This window comes from Myotis davidii, unplaced genomic scaffold, assembly GCF_000327345.1.
Source record: "Myotis davidii unplaced genomic scaffold, ASM32734v1 scaffold290, whole genome shotgun sequence".
Taxonomy (NCBI): Eukaryota; Metazoa; Chordata; class Mammalia; order Chiroptera; family Vespertilionidae; genus Myotis; species Myotis davidii.
The window spans coordinates 6,814,358-6,821,643 of record NW_006285049.1 but is presented as its reverse complement, the minus strand read 5'-3'; positions in this window follow the sequence as shown (position 1 = coordinate 6,821,643).

Genomic DNA, 7,286 nt, shown 5'->3' with positions numbered 1-7,286 from the left:
GATGTTTCTAACTCTCTATCTCCCTTCCTCTCTGTAAAAAAATAAATAAATAAATGACCACAGCCTAAAACACGAATTATAGATTGAAGGAGCAGGGTTTCAGAGTGTACATCATAGGACAATTTCCTTGGTCCTGTACACATTCTTATTGTTACTCAGTGAAGCCAATAACTCATCTAGTTATTTATTCGAAAGTAATAATAATTATATATATACTATATTATATATACTATAGGCACTGATAATAATGGCTGAAAAAATATATATTCCTGCATTTGAAGATCTTATAAGTTAGTGAGCCAAAGAAGCCAAGACTAGACCATGAATATCGTGGTTTGATAAATACTAGGACTTAGTATGGCAGCTCAGAGGTGAGCTAACTTGCCCAGTAATAAGAGTCCTGGAAATGTGAGTCAAACCTTGACAAGTAAGAAAGAATTTGCAGATTTAGAGAGAGAGAGAGAGAGAGAGAGAGAGAGAATAGAGAATAAAGAGAGAGAGAGAAAGAGAGAGAGAGAATAGAGAATAGAGGGGATAAATTGTGATGGATGGAGACTTGACTTGGGGTGGTGAACACACAATACAATGTACAGACGATGTGTCGTGGAATTGTACACCTGAAACCTATATAATTTTGTTAAACAGTGTCCCCCCAATAATTTCAATAAAAAGAAGAAGTGTCATGGAACAATTTGTGCAATGACTCACCTTGAGATAAAGTGTGGACTGTTCCAAGAATTATATTCCTGGCTGTGTGTATAGAGCAGCGTGTGTGAGGTGGGAGCAATGAGAGGTGAGAATGGAGGTGACATAAAGTGGTTGAGAGGATCACTAGTGACACTATATGATGTAAGAGCCCGTAACGATCCTGGTAAGCCAAATGGTAGGCTAAATACAAGGAATTTAATAGGGAGAAGTGCAAACTTCCAGATCTTACTACCGGAGAACAGGGTGGAGCATGTGAAAAAGACAATCGGGTTTTAGTTGATTACAGGATCAGTGTGATTCAAATGAGTGAGGGGGTAACCCATAAAACAAGCTTCTTCAAAATTCAAGTCCTAAAAGTGAGACGTCAAGAATCGGACTTCATGGTGCAGCGCTTGCCATAAATTTTGTGTCATTGTATTTACCTTCAAATGTCCAAAGCGCTTAGATATGGAAGAAGGATCGGGCGTGTTCTGGGAGGTCTCAGAGGACAGACCGGGCCTGGGGAAGTAAGAGGAGAGCACAGGTTCACTCGGGAGAAGAAAAAGCCTCCACTTGTCAAAACCGACACAGACTCACAGGTGGGGTGGGGAGGTTTTGTGTTGAATATGTTCAAGCAAAGGCTTGTCTGTGATCATTTGGATGAATGTCTCCAAAGGCCTTCATCCCGCTCTGATGAGGTGAAAAGATAAAAAATGAATAAGCAATGCCTGCCTTCTAGGCACTCCCGATATCATGCCCTACATTCAGAGGTATATGCAAACTAACAAGCATATTAAAATTATACTTTCACTTGAAACTGTTCTATGTTTGAGAGCTTATTTCCCCTAAATATTAGTTTTTACAACTCCTTGTGTATAGAAGAAAATCTATATCACCAAAATATCCTGTAATCTATTGTGATTTACAACCTAACATAAGCAAAACCGCACTCTGACCGTAAAGATTAAAAAGCTGTTCTCCGGGTGGGCCACCTTAGGAACCCATCCAATAATCCAGGCTCCACGCTTTCTGTGAAATGGACTTGTGTTTTGCCTCCAGCTGTATAATATAGAACCCTGTAGACAACATTTTTAAATTTACCATTAAAAGTCTAAGAACGTTTCCCAGACCCTACAGAAAACTACTCTTTGAGACGATGGGAGTCACTTTTTTCATAGCACTAAACTGAAAAGGGCATGGTAGGTCAAAGTCTTTATACGCAGAGAGCACATTTATTAATTTATTTCCACTTCTATCAGAATGAACCACAGCAGTGGTGACCTACAATTTCTTACAGACAGATTTATCCTGAAAAGATGCAAAATGGCCTTTCTACTCAGCATGCAGTATCTACTCTTCTACTGTGAGACCTTCATTTTCGATGCATATTTTCTGCAGGTCATGGATATTCTTTGCCACATTCACTTGACTTTGATCACCAATTTGACAATTTAGCCTCTATTTCAGAAAGTAGTCTCCAGTTTAGAAATACAGTCTTAAATTGAAAACTGTAGTAGATTAGTCAAAGCAAGGCAATTTTTATCTATTTTAGAATCTTTAGAGACTGGTAAGAATAGGAAATAGTTTTCCAACCTTCTCTTTTTTATATCAGGGAATTAGAGAAGTAAGGGAGGGAAGAAATAAAACACAGCAATATTTAATATTTCTCATGAATGGAATGAGAACCAAAAATATAGTTTGCAAAACAAATGATATCTACACTTCAGAAATAAGACAAAGTATCATCTATAGGGTTTGGAAGTTTTACTCTGTCATGCTGACTCTATGAAATGTCTTTAATTCTATATACTATAAATCATCCAACACTATTAAAATGAAATATAATTTGAAATTAATGATGCAAAGAATTTATTTCGGTTATTATTTAATCAAACTACTTTCATAATTTAGCTACTCACCTTGGCTTCTCAGAAACTAATGAAATCGCTTACCAAATGATGGGGGGATGGACTTTTGGATCTGCTCTTTACCACATGACTACCGCTATAACCTTGGACAAGTCACTTCACCTCCCTGGGCCCAAGACCTCATCTGAAAATATGCAAAATAATACCTGCAGCATAGATTACGTTCATCTCTATGGCAAATACTTCTCAAGTGCTCCTAAACCCCCCGCAAGATTCATAAGAACAGGCCTACCCTTATGCACTTGGGATTAAAATTCAGTCTCTGACTTTGGAAACTTCAAAACAATAAATTAACATCTAAAGTTCAGGCAAACATGCTCTCATAATCCAAAATTACAAAACAAACCACCATGAGCAAAAGTCAGCAGAAAGAAGAAATTAGGCTCTCAATGACTTCAGCTATTGGAAAGATCATTTAGAGAATAGAAAATGAGAATAAGTAAAATAAGAAAATGACCCATAAGTAAAAATTGAGAAGAGATTACACTGATGATGGGGTAGAACACACACACAAAAGTTAATTGGAAATAAAAATTAAACTAAAAAAATTGGGGAGTGGGTGACTATAAAAATGTACAAAATTGTCTGGAGGATCTCTGAAATTGAGACAGATATTCTAAATTATAACAAAATGAAATTTATACATCACAAATTTTAGAAAGTTTCAAGACTAAAAATAAACTGCTGGAATAGCCTCTTTCTCGGTGAAATGAATAACATATATGGAAATGATTCTCTGCTTTATAAGTTATATTAGATAGAAGTAGCATACATTTTTATGCTTAACAAGAGGCCCGGTGCATGACATTTGTGTACTGGTCGGGGGCAGGGTGTTCCTCAGCCCAGCCTGTAGCCTCTTGCAGACAGGGAGCCCTCAGGGCATATCCAACTGCTGTGGAGGTGGGAGAGGCTCTCACCACCACCACTGCACTCGCCAGCTGTGAGCCTGGCTTCTGGCTGAGCAGTGTTCCCCCTGTGGGAGCACACTGACCACCAGGGGGCAGCTCCTGCATTGAGCATCTGCCCTGTGGTAGTCAGTGCGCATCATAGCAGTTGTTCTGCCATTTGGTCGATTTGCATATTAACCTTTCATTACATAGGATAGGATAATTACTGGATGAAAGAAAGCCTAGTGTATAGTACAGACCAAAAAAACACAATCAAGATTTTAGAAAGAGCTCCTTTCATTGGCATGGAAGCAGATAGAGCAGAAATTGTGGGAATTTCTTAATGTCTGTACCAGTATGACACTCCTGAGGCAAATTTGTAACTTTCAGATTGTTCCTTCTGTGGCCAGATGAAAAACAGAATAACAGGACACCAATTGCATGTTCCAGGTTCAAGGGGGAAGGCCCCGGTATAATAAAATAAGGGGTAAGTCATATGTTTTGGAACTGGCAGATGCTTTGACAATAATGCTGATGCATCCAGGGAGGCATCAAGGCCTTGCAGGATGATTCTTCCTTAGATCAGCACTGCCTAATTATGAATAATTGAATTATGGGCACTGCTTGTGAGGCTCTCATCATTTGTCTTATTGAAAATAACTCCAAAACCCACCCACACTTGAATTAATTCACTGGGAGTTATTGAAAGAGAAGTAAAACAGTTCAGCACGCTAATCAGAAGGGCTGGGAGAGTGGACCTGACAGCTGTACAATCAATTGCATACCGTGGCCCAGCTACGTTGTGTAATATGTTATTTACTAGTATATATCAGTTGATCCTTCTGCCTCGTTTTCTTCACAGTGGAGCTGGAAAACATGTGCAGCTCAGACCTACATAGCATTCTGCTCATCTCAGCAACCCAGAGTGAACACCAGTGCCAAAATATTGGCCCCAGCCCAGCCGGTGTGTCACAGTGGTTGAGTGTTGACCTATGAACCAGGAGGTCATGGTTCAATTCCTGGTCAGGGGACACGCCCAGGTTGCAGGCTCCATATCCAGTGTAGGGTGTGCAGGAGGTAGCTGATCAATGATTCTCTCTCATCACTGATGTTTCTATCTCTCTCTCCCTCTCCCTTCCTCTGAAATCAATAAAAACATATTTTAAAAAAGAAAAAGTGCCGACACCGGTTTGGCTCAGTGGATAGAGCGTCGGCCTGCGGACTAAAAGGTCCCAGGTTCGATTCCGGTCAAGGGCATGTACCTGGGTTGCAGGCACATCCCTGGTGGGGGATGTGCAGGAGGCGGCTGATCGATGTTTCTCTCTCATCGATGTTTCTGACTCTCTCTCTCCCTTCCTCTCTGTAAAAAAATCAATAAAATATATTTTTTTAAAAAAAAGAAAAAGTATCTTCTTACATGACAACATTTAATAACAACCCATCTTTATCCACTTGTTGAACAGGAGCCATGGTAGGAATGAATGGGACTCAGCCTGGTTGGCATTAATATGAAAACCTTCTCTTCACGATATGCAGACGAAAGTGCCCAATTTATTCCTTGGGTCAATTAACATATCTCTGAAAATATTATTATGTTTAAATGGACAGAATACTGATAAATTTTCAGACTTTTGATCACCTTCGTATTTCTTCATTGAATCTTTTTTCATCCTGGAAAAATAGATATATGAGTCTTAATTCTACAAAGGAGAGACTGACATAACAACCCTCAAAGTGATTTCCACTTTCCATTATCTAAAGGCTTGGGTTTTAATGGTTGCCTGGTTCAGTTGGTTGGGTGTCATCCAGTGCATGAGATGGTTCCCAGTTCAATTCTCAGTCAAAGGCACATGCCCCAGTTTCTAGCTATATCCCAGACTGGGGGGGTGCAGGAGGCAACAGGAGGCAGCTGATCAATGTTGCACTCTCACATCAGTCTCTCTCTCTCTCTCTCTCTCTCTCTTCTCTCTCTTCTCTCTCTCTCTCTCTCTCTCTCTCTCTCTCTCTCTTTCTCTCTCTCTCTCTCTCCCCTCTCCCCTTCTCTCTCTAAAAAGTCAATGAAAATTAAAAAGTAACTTACAATAAAAATTTTCTATTTAATGTTTTCTGAAAGCATCTATAGATATAAAAGGCTAATATGCTAAGTGTCCCTCCACCTGTCCGACCGGTCGCTATGACGTGCACTGACCACCAAGGGGCAGACACTCAACAACAGGAGCTGCAGAGCTGCAGTGACTAGGCAGCAGCAGTTCTCAGGTGACACACCCCAAAACTAGAGAGGAGGGAGCCTGATTCCTCGTGGGGCCAGGCGATTCCACCTTCAGCAATGGGTTATGTTGTTGCTGGGGCACTACCGGCCCCGAATCTGGTTTATTGCACACTTGCATTTGTGTTCCACACCCTGTATGACAGCAACTTTGCAGAGTGCCCTCTTGCACTCCGGGACCACTCAGGGGATGTCGGAGAGCTGGTTTCAGCCTGATTCCTGCAGGCCAGGCCGAGGGACCCCACTTGCCAGAGGACCCTTCTCACTCTGCCAACGCCCTTCGAGATATGGCACCAACCCAGGTGTGGCCAGCCAGGGAGGGACTACGGGAAGTTGGCTCTAGGCTTTTTTTGTGGTTTTTGTTTTGTTTTTAATATATTTTTATTGATTTCAGAAGTGGAGAAAGAGATAGAAACATTAATGATGAAAATCATTGATCGGCTGCCTCCTGCATGCCCCACAATGGGATCAAGCCCACAACCCAGGCATGTGCCCTTGACTGGAATCGAACCTGAGACCCTTCAGTCCGCAGGCTGACACTCTATCCACCGAGCCAAACAAGCTAGGGCACCAGGGCTTTTTTTGCTTTGCAGGAGAGGTTGTGTTTTTCTGTAGACAAGTGGGCACATGTTTGAAATAATTTATGTGAATGTCAGAAATTAATTTTACAGATGATATTTTTGTATGAAAAAGTTGGTAAATTATCAGCAAACTTGAAAATGCTTTAAATATAAACATTTTGTCAAATTTTTTTGTGCAGTATAGCATATCATTAAATAACTGTGGACGTAGTTCTAGCAAAAGGAAAAGTGTGAGATATATATTGTCCTCCTGGAGCCTTGGGTAGTAAAAGATACATATAGCACCCACCTCAAATTGCCCACTTCAAGTAACTTGAAATGATATTAATACAAAAAACAAAAACAAAAAACTAGAGAAATTTCCTTTAGAAAGAAAATTAAGTGATTCATTCAGCAGTTAACTATTTTCTCCAAAAAAGACAATATAGTAATAGGAAAAGGAAGAATAACAGCAACAACAAAGGCAACAGGATGCAAATAGTGCATGTTGCTTTGAGGTTAAACATAGGAGCGCTTAAGTCTGCTTTGCCACTTGTTAAGTCACTTTGCCTCAGACAAATAACATATTGTCTTTCTGTTTCCGCCTCTGTAAAGTGGGGATGGTACTATCTAGCTCCTAGAACTATCAAAAGATTTCATGAGATGATAAATAAATATAAAGCAAAAACATCATACTTAAAGCTCAGTATTAGGAAAGGCTTAGCTCCTTGAATAAACTCATGTGTGGGGTAGGGCAAGGAGCTTCCTAGCAGATAGAGCTTAAAAGTGCCAGAGTTTAGCTAAATGCGTCTCCTACATGTAATTAAAAGTCACTAAAAATGGCCGAAGCCGGTTTGGCTCAGTGTATAAAGCGTTGGCCTGCGGACTGAAGGGTCCCGGGTTTGATTCCGGTCGGGGGCATGTGCTTGGGTTGTGGGAGATGTGCAGGAGGCAGCTG